The 17,157-nt window shown below is 36.6% G+C and overlaps 2 long non-coding RNA genes across 4 annotated transcripts; both read right to left on the bottom strand.

Annotated features, from left to right (window-relative positions):
- LOC122295413 lies at positions 1–761 on the bottom strand. The gene is made up of 2 exons (XR_006238060.1): positions 498–761; positions 1–336 (listed from the first exon to the last, which is right to left on the bottom strand). It is a non-coding gene; the product is annotated as an uncharacterized LOC122295413 (long non-coding RNA).
- Positions 762–5,121: 4,360 nt separating this feature from the next.
- On the bottom strand, positions 5,122–8,400 carry LOC122297410. Of its 3 annotated transcripts, none has more exons than XR_006238766.1 (5): positions 8,211–8,400; positions 6,811–8,124; positions 6,516–6,592; positions 5,787–5,929; positions 5,122–5,664 (listed from the first exon to the last, which is right to left on the bottom strand). It is a non-coding gene; the product is annotated as an uncharacterized LOC122297410 (long non-coding RNA). The 3 variants fall into 3 exon arrangements; XR_006238767.1 differs by having other exon boundaries at positions 5,787–5,932; XR_006238765.1 differs by having other exon boundaries at positions 5,787–6,592.
- Between the last annotated feature and the right edge of the window lie 8,757 nt (positions 8,401–17,157).

Here is a 17,157-nt window from a genome sequence, read left to right on the forward strand (position 1 = left end):
TAGAAGTAGCAGAGAGAAATAATTAACTCACTAGAGAAAGAATTGCAAATTAAGCTTCGTACAAGAAATGATCTCAGCCTGCATATAGCTTGGCTATATGATCTGCTGTTTCATCATCTGATCTTTATTAAACATCTATATATATATATATATATAAATTACATATATTTAGCATGCAGCTTGATTTATTGAACTAGCTAGATAGGTGTGATTGATGATCATGGGCTGCCGGATCCGGGGGGCTTTCCGACGGGTGATGGAGAACCAGCTCTGACCGGGCCAACTTCACGGCCGCCTGGAGCGGGACCAGAAGTACGAGACGTTAGATGAATAGTCCTACAGATCAATGAAAACAAACGTTAAGTTTGACACGATATATATAGGCAATATCCGAAGTTATAAAAGGGCTAATATCATTAATTATGATATTAATTCGGAAGTGTTTATGTAAGAGTAATATATATATATACACACACACACACATGACACTCATGCACCTGCTCCCAGGACCAAAGGATGCTGCATGGAAGAGCAGAAAAACACAGCACAAGCGTACAAGAAACCACAACATGACCTTCATGATCTCTCTCTCTCTCTCTCTCTCTCTCGTATTACAGTACGCAAGAACAGCTAGCACAGAATATTTAAGGTTGAGATCACAAGATGAGAGGGAAAGACATGCATATATCTATAATATATATACGATCGAGAAGAAGTAGGAAGAAGCTGGAGGTGATGAGATGCATAATAATTAATGGAGAAATTAGAGTGAATTACATTACCGTAGACTTTGACGAAGAATCTGTTTTTATAAGTCAAAGTCGTGGCGGCAATTAATTAAGATGTTTTGGATTTGCGCAGGTAGTGCGATCCACGTTGGATTTGTTTAATGATGGTTAGAGTTTTTGTAAGTATAGTGATGTTGGATTAATTAGGTAACTTTTTTGGTATTGATTAATTTATATGTTAGAAACATGATTTTTAACTAACTCATTTGATTTTTAACTAACAATGACTAGTTGGTTTAAAAAAATATATAACACCAACCCCCACAGGCCTTAGACATTACAATTCATGTCATTAATTATAAGAGGTTTAAACTTTAAATTTAGGTCCAAATCAACTTCAAAAAAAAAAAAAAAAAAAAAAAAAAACTGCCTTCAGTTTTAATGCAACCATGACTAGTTGGTTTTAAAACAATTAACACCAACCTCCAAACTTAGACACTATAATTGCCTTTGTAAGAGGTTTAAGTTTAGGTCTAACACAACCTAAAAGAAAAAAACTCATTTGATTTTTTAATTAACACCAACCCCCACACTTAGACACTATAATTGCACATACTTTTCAACGTATCTTTTTATTTGGGTACTGAGAGTACTTCAACACTTCTCAACATACTCCATTACTATTCATTATTTTATTATTACTTTTTATCTACTTTTTACTACTATTTAATATTCTATTATTATTTTTTACTTATTTTTTTACTACTATTCACAACGTATCTCAACACTTCTTAATACCCAAACCTAAAGGAAATTAACTGGTCAAGGTTAATTAAATTTAGATTCAGTTGTACTTAAAAGGAAATTAACTACCTTTTTTCTTAATAAACCATGGCTAGTTGGTTTAAAAAAATCAACACGAACCCACACTTCGCACTATAACTTCCTTTGTACGTAGGAGGTTTGAGTCGATCGAGGTCTAATAAAACTTTTTAAAAAATGGAAACTCATTTGATTTTTTAATTAACACTTAACACCAACTCACACACTTAGACTCAATATTTGACTTAAAAAGAAACTATAATTGACTTTAGTTGCGTGTATAACGATGGAGAAATACTTCAAAGATGGGAATTTTCTGGAGGGAAAATTAGGCATTTGGTGCAAATCCAAATTGACATGAGATATCAGTTATTTTTATCTAAATTACTTTTGAATGATATCATTTCTTTTCTCTTAAATCGTATATATTTATGATATTAGTTATTTTTATTCAAATAATATATTTATAATTATTCTTGCATTGTTAATAAATATTTGATTTCCAGTTTGGAAGTGATTCTAATTTTGGTTAATATTTTGTAGGATTCTCGTTTATTTATCTATTTATTTTTAATACAATAATTTACATTTTTTCTTTTTTTAAAAAATCTTCATAATTTATAATTTTGCAGTTATTTAAGTCTAATTTATTTGCTTCATAAACTAGTTGGTTTAAGAAAATATAACACCAACCCTCACACTTAAACACTATAACTTCCTTTGTAGAAGGTTTTGATTTAGAAGCAATTCAATTTTTTTTTTTTTTTTTTAAAAATGAATTAACCAGGACTTGCTAATTCTATTAAATTGCATATTTTCTTAGAAAGTTTTGTGTGACATTACATGAATAGCCTTAAGCACGTATGGGAATTAGTGGACACGTGTTTAGATGTCCACTAACTCTTGAATATTTTTGGGTTCTTGCCTATTCCTATGAACAATAAAATCTTGTTTATTGATAAAAAAAAAAAAAAAAAAAAAAAAAAAAAAAAAAAAAAAAAAAAAAAAAAAAAAACCTGTTAATCTCTCAAAGCCAATTGCAACTTGAAAAATGTTTTCATCTATGATCAATGCAAAAAGTTGAAAAATAGAATTAATGTGAAGATAAGTTCTTGCATGTCTTAATTATATATCTAGAATCAAAGCCAAAATTGAAAAACAAAAAATTTCAGGTGTATGTCTAACAAAAATACTAAAATGAAATATAATATTTAATTTAAACTTATAACAAAGTAAATATATTTAAACAAACATTTAATTGATAACACACATATTATGAAATGGACTTCTAATATTTAGGTACTAAAACATTGGGACATAGCTTAATTCGGCATACAATTAAAAAACAAAAAATTATAAGAGATCGATCCCAAGATCAACCGAAGAATAATCTTTAGCCCAGGTAAGTGGTAACTCTTCCATCTAGCTAGCTATGGCTTGGGCTTGGGCATGATCATCATCAGCTGAGACTGATAACTCTCTTCATTATTCCATCATCTCTCTCTCTCTCTCTCTCTCTCTCTCTCTCTCTCTCTCTCTCTCTCTCTCTCTCTCTATATATATATATATATATATTCATGGATGGCTATGGGGGGGGACAACAGGCGATGGGACTACAAGATCACGCGGTATTGGCTGATCCTTCTCGCGGCCTTTTGAAATACCAGCATATCGTGGAAGAATATTACCGCCCCTGCAGTATAATACAGAAACACTAATGTTATTGAAGTTTCATGTATATATGCAAATTAATAATTAATGTAGTCATGCATGTATTAATCAAGTAATTAAGCGAGCTATGAAGGTCCTCCTATAAAAGGTTAATTTGTTTTTCTCAGAAAGGAATTCATTAATTAGAAGGTTAATTTGTTTCAATATCTATGTTAGTATACACACACATGACACACATACGCACCTGACCGCAGTAGTACCAAAGGATGCATGCAGGGAGATCAGCAGAAAAACACAGCACAAGCGTACAAGAAACCACAACATGACCTTCATGATCTCTCTCTCTCTCTCTCTCTCTCTCTCTCGTATTACAGTACGCAGGAAGAGCACCGAATATATAATATTTAAGGTTGAGATCACAAGATGGGAGGGAAAGAAGAAAGTAGGATGAGATGCATATTAAATTATTAATGGAGAAATTAGGAGTGATCAATTACATCTGCAGTTTCATGAAGAAATTAGTGAATTACATTGCACCAGACAGAAATGATTATTGAATTACATTACCCCAGACAGAAAGTATTAGTGAATTACATTACCCCAGACAGAAATTATTAGTGAATTACATTACGGGCCTAGACTTTGACGAAGAGTTATCTTGTTGTAATTATGAGTTAAAGTCGTGTCCATTAAGACCGGCCTTTTTTGGCAATTTAAGTAGCACTGTGTACGCACATGATCAAATTTAACTAACGGGCTTTGCTACATACAGTCGACAAATACAGTCGGCGTGCAGTCGGCTATACGGAATGAATAAAAAAAAATTATAAATTTTTTTTTATATTCAGGGAGATCTACATGAATAAAAAAAGTTATAAAAATAATTTTTTTTTTCATGTAGGTCCCGTATTAATTCACTTTTTTACAGCCGACTGCACGCCGGCTGCAAAAAGTATTTCTCTTAACTAAAAGGAAAATGAGACTTGTTCATTTTTATATAAAATTTGGGACTTATATATATATATATATATAAATTAATAATGAGCTTCATTTTTATAAAAGAAGTGCATGAGACTTGCTCATGTGCAGTACCCTAAAACTATATCTTACATTACTCTAATTAAAATATATATGAATCATATATAACACATGATCAGCTCCTTTTCACAGAAAAAAGTGATTTGCCGTGTTTGATAAGCGCCGACAATAATTTAACTAAATGCCGCCAATCAATTAACGGTGTTTATTTACCGGCACAACCAAATGCCGTAGTGGGTGGTTGTTGTTTACAAGTTCTGGTGTTTTTGTAGAAATTAACGGTGTCCTTCTAAACGCTACCACATTGTCTAAATTAACGGTATTTATCTAAACGCTGCTACTAATATGTTACCATAACATGACATAAAATATATAGAGTTTTTCAAATAAAAGCCGCCGCTAGTATGTTGTCGGTGTATTGTATAAATTAACGGTGTTTAGATAAATGCCGCCACTAGTACGTTGCCACCACATTGCATAAATTAATGGTGTACGTTTATCTAAATGCTGCCACTACTATGATGTTGGTGCATTATATAAATTAACGGTATTTATCTAAATGCTACCACTAATACGTTACTAGCACATTATATAAATTAAAGACATTTATCTAAATGCCAATATTCGTATGTAGCCGACGCATTATATAAACTCCACTAGCTATATTTTTTCGGGGTTTTGTAAGCTCCACCAAACAATAGCAAGCAATATTCTGAATTTTAAATAAGCATCAAAATATTTAAGTTATTGGCTTTTTTAAATACAAACGAATTTAGATAGAAACCAATAGCACGATAATAATATGATATACCACAATAAAAAAAATATATTTTTTATAAGAAAATATTCATTTATTGCATAAGGATTACAAAAGATTCTTATCGGCCCAAATAACTTGGGGGATAGGATTAGGTACATAATCCCCCCATACAACTAAATCCTCAACATTCCAAACTAGTCTAGCAAGTTTGTGAGCAACTCTATTACCCATGCGATTAACGAATTGACAAGAACAAACATCAAAATAAGACATCAGTCTTTTAACCCCCATAACCAAATTTCCTAATCTTGAAGAAGAAACAGCTAGTTCGTATTGTAACTCATCAACTAATAGCTTGCAATTTGACTCTAATAATAGTTGTTGAAGGCACAACTATAAACCTCTTAGCATTGCCACTACTTCTATCGTTTCTGGATCTTCAATATAATGTTCCACCTTACTTGCTGCAAGAATGACATCTCCCCTCTTATCCCGTACGATAACTCCAATTCCAACTTTCATATGATCAAAAAATAAAGCCCCATCGACATTAAGTTTGAGAAAACCCACTGGTGGAGGTCTCCAGTTGCATAATTACTTGATCTGATTTATTCCTCTATGCTGAGATAAAACTTTGCGACAGTTCTGCAAAGAGATAGCATGGTCAACAACCTGTTTAGGAGTAAGTAAAATAGATTCATGAATCTTTTTATTTCTCCTAAACCAAAAACTCCATGCTATCAAGAAAAAAGTTTGTAACACGGTACCTCTGCAGGACAATTATTATGCAAATGTTGTATCAGATCTATAACAAAGAGTGCCTTGGAATATCAAACAGAGCAGCCAGATAGCACTTCCATATTTCAGTCAACTCAAAACAGTACACAATAGCGTGTGCCAAATCTTCATTCTGCTGAGTACACAAATTGCACTTTGGATCAATATCCACATGTTTCTGAAGCAAATTTAAACAAGTTGGTAGCTTCATCTTCCAAATTGCTTTCCATAGCTTATTAAGTTTACTGCTTGTAGAACTCTCCCCTACTAAGTTATCCCTGCTATTTTGAATCATTTTGTATGCACTCCTAACACTGAATTCACCACTTCTTTTTGCAAACCAGATTCACTAATCTTCCTAACCCATTGGACATATGATAATCTTCAAAATTTTTCAAGCTATCCTTGAATTGAAGAGAGCCCTTACTTTATTAATATCCCACCATATTGTTTCCAAATTGATGAGAGAATCCACTGTTTCTAGTAATTCACTCTGCAACTCCACAATAGGATCAAGATGCAAATTTCTATAACTTGGAACCCATGGATCATGTCAAATATTGATTGTCTTCCCATCCCACACTATTTTTTGACAACCCTGCTTGAGATAAACTCTTGCTTACCATATCCCTCGTTTAGCAAGAAGGGTCATGTTAAAAAAAAAAAGGAAATATCGAGTTAAAGAAATAAGAAATATGCAAAAGATAATAGAGATATACCCCTGTGAGATTCAAATCAAGAACCTCCTGCCACTAAGATTTCTTCATCCTCTTTAATAAAGTACCAAAAGTAATTCCTGCAAATATGATGGATAAGTTAAAGAGAGTAGCATTTGATGTTAAATGGTGATCAAAGTAAAATTAACATCCAGTCAACTGCATTGTTTATCAATATTTCAATAGTTCCCCACACGCGCATCAATTGCTTGTTGATGAAGGGAAAATATCATTAACCATGCCAGAAGTAGAAACTGGCATAAAAATAAATCACTAAGCAAGGGAAAGATGGGCTTACAATTTCAACCATTGATTCAACCTCGGCTTGTTTGGAAACATTTCTCCTGAAAAAGTCAGGACTTGTCCACCATGTGCCTCAATTTGCAAGAAATAATGGAATATGCCATCAAAAGTGATTTCTATAGTACATAAAATATTTCAATGGACTCCCTTCCCAACAACAAGAAACAAGACAACAACACATCGAATCATCAACCTCTTTAGAGACTTCCTCATCCTCATCCTCATTTTATGATCTACCATAATAATTAGACCTCACATTTGTCATGCAAAAATAAAATATTTACAATACATAAAATTATGAGCATGCTACTTACTTCTTATCACTGCTAATTATTGGATTCTACTACGTAGTTCGTTACCTATACGAGATATTAAATGTTAATAAATTATTTTAAAAATGTGTCGTAGCATTCTACCCAATCGAACACATATCATAAACTTTAATCTAGTAAAATATTAAGCTATGTATATACTGAATTCAATAATTACTAATGTGATATAATTATTAAAATAATTTTAATTATAATTTAATACTTATAGGTAATATATTTATTCAATTAAATTAAGTTCATATAAAGGATAACGGGCTTTTACATGAGAAATCAGCCCACGTACTGAACAAAGTTATAACACAAAATCTGTCACGGGCACTTAAGCAAGGGCAGAAATGTAATTAAACAAAAAGTTCCTTCAAGAGGGATTTTACGGAAAGGCCATGAGCACTCATTGAGCAGTGGGTGGGTTGGAGGATATTGTTTATGTAATATCAAAAAATAAGCATGTACTTTTTTGGGGAAGGCTTAAAGAGTTTTGCTACATACAAGTATAGTTGCGTACTAATCTATGTACCAATACTGATTTATTCATACTTAAAATTTAAATTAACACTGTTTTCAATAAAATTTACTTTTTGACCAATCATATCACATTGGTGCACAGATTAGTACACAACTATGTTTGTAACTATATTTTTCCAGGCTCAAAAGAAGACAATATAAACAAGCAGAGGCTTACCAGGGAATTAGAGGATGGTGCAACGGGGAGATTTGGGATGAGAGAGAAGGTGAGGTGCGGTGGTGGAGGTGAGTGGACTCCGGCGGCGGAGAATAGAAGACTCCTCTGAAAGTGACGGTGAGACACGGAAAAAAAGTTTAGAAAGAGAGAACTGTCAAACCGAGGGACCAACGCGAAGAGGAAGAAGATTCCGACGTTGGCTTAAGGGAATGGCTCGAGGTGGCAGGGTGTGCCTCGTCGGCAGGTTCCAGGCAGCCTGGGTTGTGCTTCGACGTTCCCTGCGGTCGTCGATGGGCTGAGCAAACCACACGAGCTCTTTGGTTATTAACAGTGGAGGGAGAAAACGACAGAGAAGAGGTCTGTGGGGGGAAGGAAGCTTACCGACGACGTTTTCTGTAATTGTTTTTGACGAGGTGGTTGCTTGGGACATACTAATATTTTTATGGTGGTGTATGGACTGTCTTGCTTTGCTGCGGCTCTAATCGGAAAGATTACGGTGTGAAGAGGGATTTTTTTTTCCCCTTCCTGAACGACAACATAGCAGTCAATCTTATTGATCTGAAATATTGCACTCAACCTTTACAAGAGATTTTTAGCAGCACAATCAATATCTACTAGTTTATATAAATATAAATATATATATATATATATATATATATATGAGTAATATTGTTATATACAGTCACTTTTACGTACTTCATGTGCACTCCACTAATGTGATTGGTAGTATCAATTTTTTTTTAATATACAACTAATCACATCAATGAAATGTACATAAAAATATATAAAAGTGACTGTATATAGAATTTTTGTATATATATATATATTCTAAATTCATTGCAGATTGTGCTAGTTGATGGGCAACACCATTCAATTTGACATGCTGTATTTTTCACTAAATATGTCCTATAAGATTGAAAAAATCTGAAATAAAATACTGTAGTTTCCAAGCAAGAGAAGCACAACTCTTAGTGGCTTGAACCACTTGACTTGAGTCACCATCAAAGATTAACAAATCGAGACCCAATTCAAGACAAAATGACACAATAGTGATTAAGCCTCTTACTTCTACCAGCACAGGATCAATGCAAAATACCCCTGGTTGCATCAAACTTGCTAAAATATAACCATTTGCATCCTTTATCATCACACCAACACCAATTCTGTTGAGCTCAACTCGTACTGCCACAACCCAATTCACTTTCACCCAAGGTGATTGTGATGCCCCCAAATTCCGTTTGGGATTGGACAGACATTTGAAGCGTCGAAACATGCAACACAAGGTTACCTGCCCCCGTTCATGACATATAAGATGCAATATTCCTAACATGCATCTAACATTATGCAATATTCGCAGCGGATAATAATTTTTTTAGCAATACTATGCACCAAATTGAAAATATCCCAAATGCTTAAAACATACTTGATATATAAAGACCCATTGAACAACTAAGATCATAACATTAGTCCAAAATGATTATGATCCAAAAAGTACTGGAGATGCAACTCCATCGTACAAGTAGTAATTTACGTTAACTACTATATTAACATTGATGTCGCATCGTCGCTCAGTCAACTATGTCTAGTTGGTCAGCTCCTGATTCTCCTTCAGGTCCTGTAACAAGATCTACCATTCAGGGAGAATGGTAGTTGGGACTACCACAGTGAGATTTGATTACAAATTTCAGCAAGTTAACAAAAAACTTCCACACAGGCTAATGATGCATGGATGACAGTAAAAGCATAAATGCATAATCAAATTCATAAGTAATTAAAGCATAACTTGGCATAGAACATAGCATAATTGACATAACTTAAATTGAAACATGAACTGAACTTGACTTGACATGAACTTGATCTGAAACTTGACGTATCATGAACTTGTTCTGAAACTTGACTTAACATGAAAAATACATACTCCACAGTTGTTGTGGCCCCATGTATTTTACACAAACTTGACTTAACATGAAAAATACATACTCCACAATTGTTGTGGCCCCATGTATTCTACGTGTAAATACATACTCCACAGTTGTTGTGGCCTCATGTATTCTACGTGTCACAATTGCTGTGTCTCACGTAGTGTATGCGTCACAATTGCTGTGACCCCATACATAAGTAATCAAGATGAAACGTGACTCGAATACGAAAGGACTGAAACCCTGACGTAACATAACGTGATTTGAACATAACTTGAAATACATGACCAACTTGAGATAGAAACATTTCGTAACATAGCATAACATATAATAGACAACATATTTAACATGACATACTTGCAACAGTGAATATTACATGACTTGACATACATGTAATAGATGGCATACTTAGCATGACGTACTTGTAATGTACAGTAATACATAACAGAATATATTATGTAACAGATAAAAATTGATGACAGAATAAATTATGTATAATAGACAATTACGTGATAACTTGGCATGGCATGAAATATATGATAACACACATACATACACTGTAGTTCCTTTACTTAGCACACATACACAGTAGACTGCTAGTAAGTTAAAAACTAACTTACCTCGATCTCCGCGTTTCTTATAAAACCTCAAGCGCGATCACGAGGAACTGTAATTAGTGATTCTAAAAGTTAGCACTAAATCACTAATAACTTGAAATATGGAAAATACTAACTTAAAGAGTAAAATTTCCATTTTACTCTCTACATGTAGGAAAATGACTATTTTACCCATAACTTAAAGATTTTGCATACTAACTCCAAAAGTCACCAAAATTTACATGCCTCATGTAAATTTTATCCTCAACTCAAATATAAATTTAGAGAAATTTAAAACTAATCACAACTATTAAAACTCTATAGGGCCGAAATTCTCATATGTTATTTCTATTGATTTTTGTTTCCAACTTATTTTGATCAACCTTTTGATCTATGACTTATAAATATGTGATCTTCAAACCAAACCATCACATGGTTTAAAAAGATGTTCTAAAACATATATAAGCTTCTAATTCAAGATCACATGGTTAAAAATTAACCAAAACATAAATTTAGCCAAGAACATCCACACTTTGGCTTATCTGAATATCTCTTTACATAAAATTTCATATCTTTGAAACTAACATCAAATATCTTCAAAATAATATTATAACATGTATATAAGATGCTTAGGATCCTCCAATAAAATTATCAAAGTCATTAGAATAGGTTTAGACCACCAAAGAGTTAAACTTTCTCAAAACAGAAACTGTTTTTCCTCTTCCAGTTTCTAAGTTTCTAAATCTAAGAAAATCTTTCATCAAAACCTTTAATCATGCAAAAATCCTCAACCAATAGTCATATATACATGTTAAAAATACTCCATAAAAATTTCGGACCAATATTTATCCATTAGCTTGGTCAAAAACTCCAAACTATAACATATTCTCCAGTTTATCTCCCAGAATGACCTTTCTATAGTTTACATAATATTTGACTAACCAAATGATCTTCAAATGGGGCAAATAAGATATCCACGTAAACTAGACTAAAAAAGGAACAACTTATATAAAGGAGACTTTATGATAAAATACTTACAAAAGCTTCGAAATAGGTGTGCAAAAGAACTCCTAAAAGCTGTCCGAGAGTTAGTGTTTGATATTCTTTTAATAGAAAGTGTAAATGAAGATATTTTCATGGGTGATGGCTGGAGATACTTATGGATGAGATATGGAAGAGATGAGGCTGAAGTGAGAGTTAAGTGTAGGACTCTCTTACCCGAAGTGAGAGTTAAGTATAGGACTCTCTTACCAGAAGTGAGAGTGGAGTGTAGGACTCTCTTACCTAATAATATCTATAAAAATCAACTCAAGATATTTTTACCCAATAATATCCACGAAATTAGCTTAAAATATTTTTATCCAATAATATCCACAAAATTTAGCTCAAGATATTTTTATCCAATAATATCCACAATTTTGAACAGACGTTTCGTTCGAAAATATGAAAAAGTGTTATTGCGCCATAAGACCTTAAATAACCCTTCGAGTCTAATGGCACAAACCATAATACATTTAGACACTTTTAACTATCTCCAATAATCAAAAACACACTTCTGATACCATAATGAGTAATAACACTAACTATGTAGTTAGACTAAAACCTATATGATTAATGGATTCGTGAAAGCTTATAGAGTCTTCACGAGGTTCCTAAAGTCAATAGAAATTCCACAATTGAATTTTTAGCGGGCTGTTACAGTGATGAAGATGATTCCCATCGAGAGGCAGGCAAAGGTAGCTGAGGCCCTGACCCTACTAACTTGGTTCTTGCATTGCAATAATCTTCAACAGCTTTAACTGCATTTCCATAGAGCACATAGGGGGTTGAAAAGTGCCATCATGAATAAGTGTGTTTCTTCTAAACCATATGAGACGAGCTAGGGTAGCAAACAAGACAAGATTCTGACTTGATAATCTGTCAATTAGTTGCTGAAAAATAGAAAAGAAATCAAGTGCTTGAAATTTTTCCTTCTAAATAGACTTAGATCACAGAACCCAAACATCCTGAGCAGATGGATAGTTCCATAAAAGATGAGCAAGTGTTTCCTCTTCAAGCACATAAATAGGACAGGAAGAATCAAACAGGTTAACAGCATTTGTTGTTTGCAAGGACCAAAATCTTCTCCATAGTAATCCTTGTGGTCCATTAGATGAAGATTCACCCTTAACTCTTGAAAGAACCTATTTATGCAAGTGGTAGGAACTTCTTATAGAAAAATGCCCATTAACAGTTCCTTTCCATATAAGATTATCAGCTACAGGCAAGGTACTAATAGGCATCTTCATAATTAGGCGCAGGTCGATCTCATGTGATGTTGATAGAGGCCGTAATTAATTAGGCACTATTAATTCTCTTCGCCCCCCAGGTGTAGGGAATTTGTATTGATTAATCCTGCCACCTTATAAATGTCGTGAACCTCGCTATGGACCCCCTTCTTGTTTCCAACCCTATATCTTTTGATGGTTTACCAAGGGCTTGGGCTTACGGAAAGAGAATAACTGTTGGTATAAGCTAGGCCCATCTATGAACCCTTAAGCGTCCACCGACCTTTCATACTCTCCTTCCTACTCCGTTTCAACTTTTCAAAAATCTAGGAGCCCCCATGATTTCCTACTATCGTGGTGAAAGAGGAGGGGAGCTTTTGTGCGATGGTTACTTTTCTGTTCCAGTGTCAAGCCATGATGTGTATGGCTATTGGCTTTCCGTATTCGTTCTTCTTTAAATACCCCTTCTCTATCTGCATTAATTTTTTCTCTACTAGCTTTTCTTCCTTGTGCTTCCTTTCTTGCTTTTGTTTCTTGCTCATTTTGTCTTCTTTGCATCCTTACTTCCTTTCTCCCTTCCAGTTTCTATGGCTGAATAAGGCGACAGCTCCATACAACCTTTCCAAGTCCCAGAAGGCACGACCTTCGATGGGTACGCGTAGCACTCAGGCCTCCGTGAGAAACATCTACCATAGATTCGGGAGGAATATCGCATCCCCAAAACAACTATGATGGAGGCTCCCTCGTTTGGATGTTGTGATGACGAGGGTTTCACTAGTAAAGTTGCTATGACTGTATCCCTTTTGTCACATGGGTTGAGGCTCCCCTTTTGCCGCCCTCTTCTCGATATCTTGGATCTTCTTGGTCTGGTGCCGGCTCAACTACACCCCTTTGTGCTGAGGGCATATCTTTGTACTTGTATTGTTTTTCGTATGGTCCTAGAGCCACTTGGTGATCCCTATCCCAATTTGACTGCCCGGGAGTTTTTAGCCTTTTACAATGTAAGGGCTGCTACCAAGGGCAAAGTCGTCAGTTTTCGTAAGAAAGATAACGGGCAGACCTTGGCTCGGTTTGAGACTCGGTACTCCAATGCCAAAGCTTGGATAACCAAGTTTTTCTTTATTACCGGTCAGGGCTAGGAGTTTCCCGCCCAAGAAGACATTTTCATATGTTTTCCAGTTAGAGCGATCTGGCACCCTCTACCTAATGACAAGAGCTTATGGGCTACCATGGAACCTTTGTCATGTCGGGAACTAGCCCGAATTGAAACCGTCCGTTCCTAGGCTGAAGCTCATTCTGATGATCTTTGGATCGACTTTTGGTTGACGCCCATTTATATCGATCGGTTCCTAATGTCTCCCAATCGATCTTATGTTCAAGGGCATTCATTCATTATTTCAGACACTATTCCCCCTCCTTTACCGAAGTTCTCCAAGAAACATAAGAGGCGTGACCACGCCTTGTACAAGAAAAGAAAGAGAAAAAGAGGCGATTTGAGAATGAGATGAATGCATAAAACAGGGAAAAAAGAAGCAAGCAAAAGAATGAAGATGAAAGCTAGAGAAAAAGGACCCACTCTTAAGACTCTCATCTCTCTTTGCCTCTACAAAAGAAAATTTCGGCGCCCTCAAAGGGCGCCAGTACCTAAATGCCCACATCGCCAGCCACAACTGTGCCTCCAGTTCCATTACCTACAAAAGTTTTGGCACCCTCAGAGGACGCCCAGATTCATACACCTGTGTAGCTAGCCACCGCTGTGGTTAGAGGAAGCTGCCGCACCCCTAGAGGGTGATCAGGTCCAATTGTCCACCCCGCCAGTTACTACTGCGCTCCCATCACCCCGTGGGTCCCCCACTCAGCCGCGTTCCTTCAATCTAAGGGATATTGTGGGTTTAGCCAATATAGCTCTCCTTGATCTGGCTGCTTCCCTCCAACTCGTGCCCCCCAGCAGGCGTGACCTTGGACGTCCGACCCTATATTTGAGTTTCCTATTTTAGAGGGTCTGGTGAGGGAAGGCGAGTTGGACACTGAACTGGTGGCCACCCTCAATCTAGACTCCATCACAGGTGTGAAGACTCACCCACCTTCTTCGACTGGAGCTATTAGTGGAGAGGTGGCAAGTGCCTTTCCCATCAATGGGGCAGATGGAGCTTCCACACTCCCAGAAGGCAACCATGATGATGCAGCAAAGCGCACAACCTCTTGTTGTGAGGATGAATGTGATGAGACAAGGGCAAAACAAACCGCCCCAAAGACCCCACCAATCACTGTCTCTAGGGGAAGCATTCATTTGATGGTTGGCAGTGGCGAAGGCTTTTCTCTTCCTCCATGCCTCATCCTTTAGGGGAGACACTAACTTCTTCTTCGAGAAAGAGTGGGGTAAATTTTTGTCGGAGGATGCCTACCTAATCGAGGCCGACCTGGCTTACACCATGCCCCCTTCCACTTGCGCCTCAGGGGTCTGTCAGAAAAGGTGGCGGATTCACCTCTAAGGTTTAAGAAGGCTTCCTCTCTCAGGTTGGTTTCTAGCCCTAGGGAAATCCTTGGGGGTGATGCTAGTGGCAGTGCCTCCTCTACTTCTACTGGTGCCCAAGCTGAAGCCATCACTCAGATGGCCAATCGTTTAAATGACTGTTTCTCTGAGGTACAATGCGGCTTGTTTTTCTTCCCTTTGTGCTTACACACCATTTCTTACTTTGGGTTGTTTCACCTTCTTTCTGCAGGGCATTAAAGATCTGGCAATGTGGATTGTGGTAGATCGTGCCCTCCTAGAGGAGGAGGTCAAAGAGTGGCATAAGTTATGCTACATTGCCAAGCGTGCTTCAGAGAAGTGCCGGACTGACAGGACTGAGTTGGAAGCCTTGGCTGAGAAGAAAAAGGAGTTGGAGATTCTGCTGGAGCAGTCAGAAGGCTACTCCCACTCATTGCATGGTGACTTGGGAGAAGTCCTCGAGCTCTGTGAAGACGCTTGCCTCACCCAAGAGTGAAGGTTAGGGACAACTTTGCCCTGACACTTCTTTTGGCCTAAACTCTGAGCTTCTCGCCTGTGATGGAGAGTTAAACTCAACCCATGAAGAATTAGCTTACTCGCAAGAAAGCCGTAGCAAGCTGTCACGGGAGTTGGCGGCCGCCGTGGAGAAAGCCCGCCTTACTACCCTTGACCTTTCAACGGCGCAAGGGTCCTTGGTAGAACTCTATAATTGCCATGAGCAATACAAGGACAGCCGTAAATACCTCGACGAGGATCTTAGGAAGGCAAACTTGGCTCTTGTTGCCAAGCACTAGAGGCTGACTGAGAAGACGAATGAGCTAGCTGCTACTTAAGCGAAGATCGCACAGCTTCGTGCCCAGTTAGGTCACATCCCTACTACCAGGGATCACGCCTTTGCTTATGACCACTACTCTAGCATTCTGAGGCTTAGGAACCTCCTTCTAGCCGACCTAATCTCGAAACTCTAGATCAGGGTTTATTTTCTCCTGAGGAAAATGCCTGCCGTCGAGTCAATATGTTTGGGCGGGATGATATGCCTGATGCTTTTATAGGTGTACCTCCGTTGCCATCTCCCTACGATGCTCCTTAGCTTCCTAGACTCCTTCCTTTTGTTTTTATGAAAATTTTGTACTTTTCACACGTTGTAATCTTGCTCTGTTAATAAACCTTGGTTTACAATGATGAGTATCTATTACTTCTGCTATTGCACATCTTTGTTATTTGGTCTTCTGTTTATGCTTAGATTGCTCTATCTTATTGGCTTTTTGTTTGTTCTTGGTCAGCTTGAGTTGACCTCCACACCCTTTTTCATGGCACCACAAGTTTCTATGGCTTACTTTTGGTGTTTAGGGGTGGCGTGGTCTGGTGACCTTTGCGCCCTATTTCATGGCACCACAACCTGCTAAGGCTTGCTTTTTGTGTTTAGGAGTGGTGTGGTCTGGTAACCTTCGCGCCCTTTTTCATGGCACCACAAGCTATTAAGGCTTGCTTTTGGTGTTTATGGATGGCGTGGTCTGGTGACCTCCGTGCCCTTTTTCATGGCACCACAAGCTGATAAGCCTTGCTTTGGTTCTTCAATATTTATAATTGTAAGTACTCAAGCCGTGCATGCATATAATTAGTTATGAATAGGTGGCTTCTTCCTTGCTGGGGTATAATCCATCACATCAAACTCTGCTGATCCCCTGAGATCATCATCATATGCTTTGTTTTTCTTCAATAAATTTCCATTGCCAGTTTCAAACTCGTGATCACGAGGAACGTCGCGGCCAACCCTTCCCTCAGTACTCATGTACTTAGTAAACCCACCTGCCATATTATTAGAAGTATGAGAAGAATCGATCAGTTGGACATTTACTTTCCATTTATATATAGAAAACAAATCCTTTGAACTATTTTAAGAAATTTATAATTACAGAAAATAAAATAAACAACAAAGATAAAAACAATATTAAACAACAACAACAATAATAATAATAATAATTATACCCGCCATAGTGATTAAGATAACGGAGAAGAGAAGAAATGCAACTGTGAAAGCAACTAATTGCTTGT

Source organism: Carya illinoinensis, chromosome 15, assembly GCF_018687715.1.
Source record: "Carya illinoinensis cultivar Pawnee chromosome 15, C.illinoinensisPawnee_v1, whole genome shotgun sequence".
Classification (NCBI taxonomy): domain Eukaryota; kingdom Viridiplantae; phylum Streptophyta; class Magnoliopsida; order Fagales; family Juglandaceae; genus Carya; species Carya illinoinensis.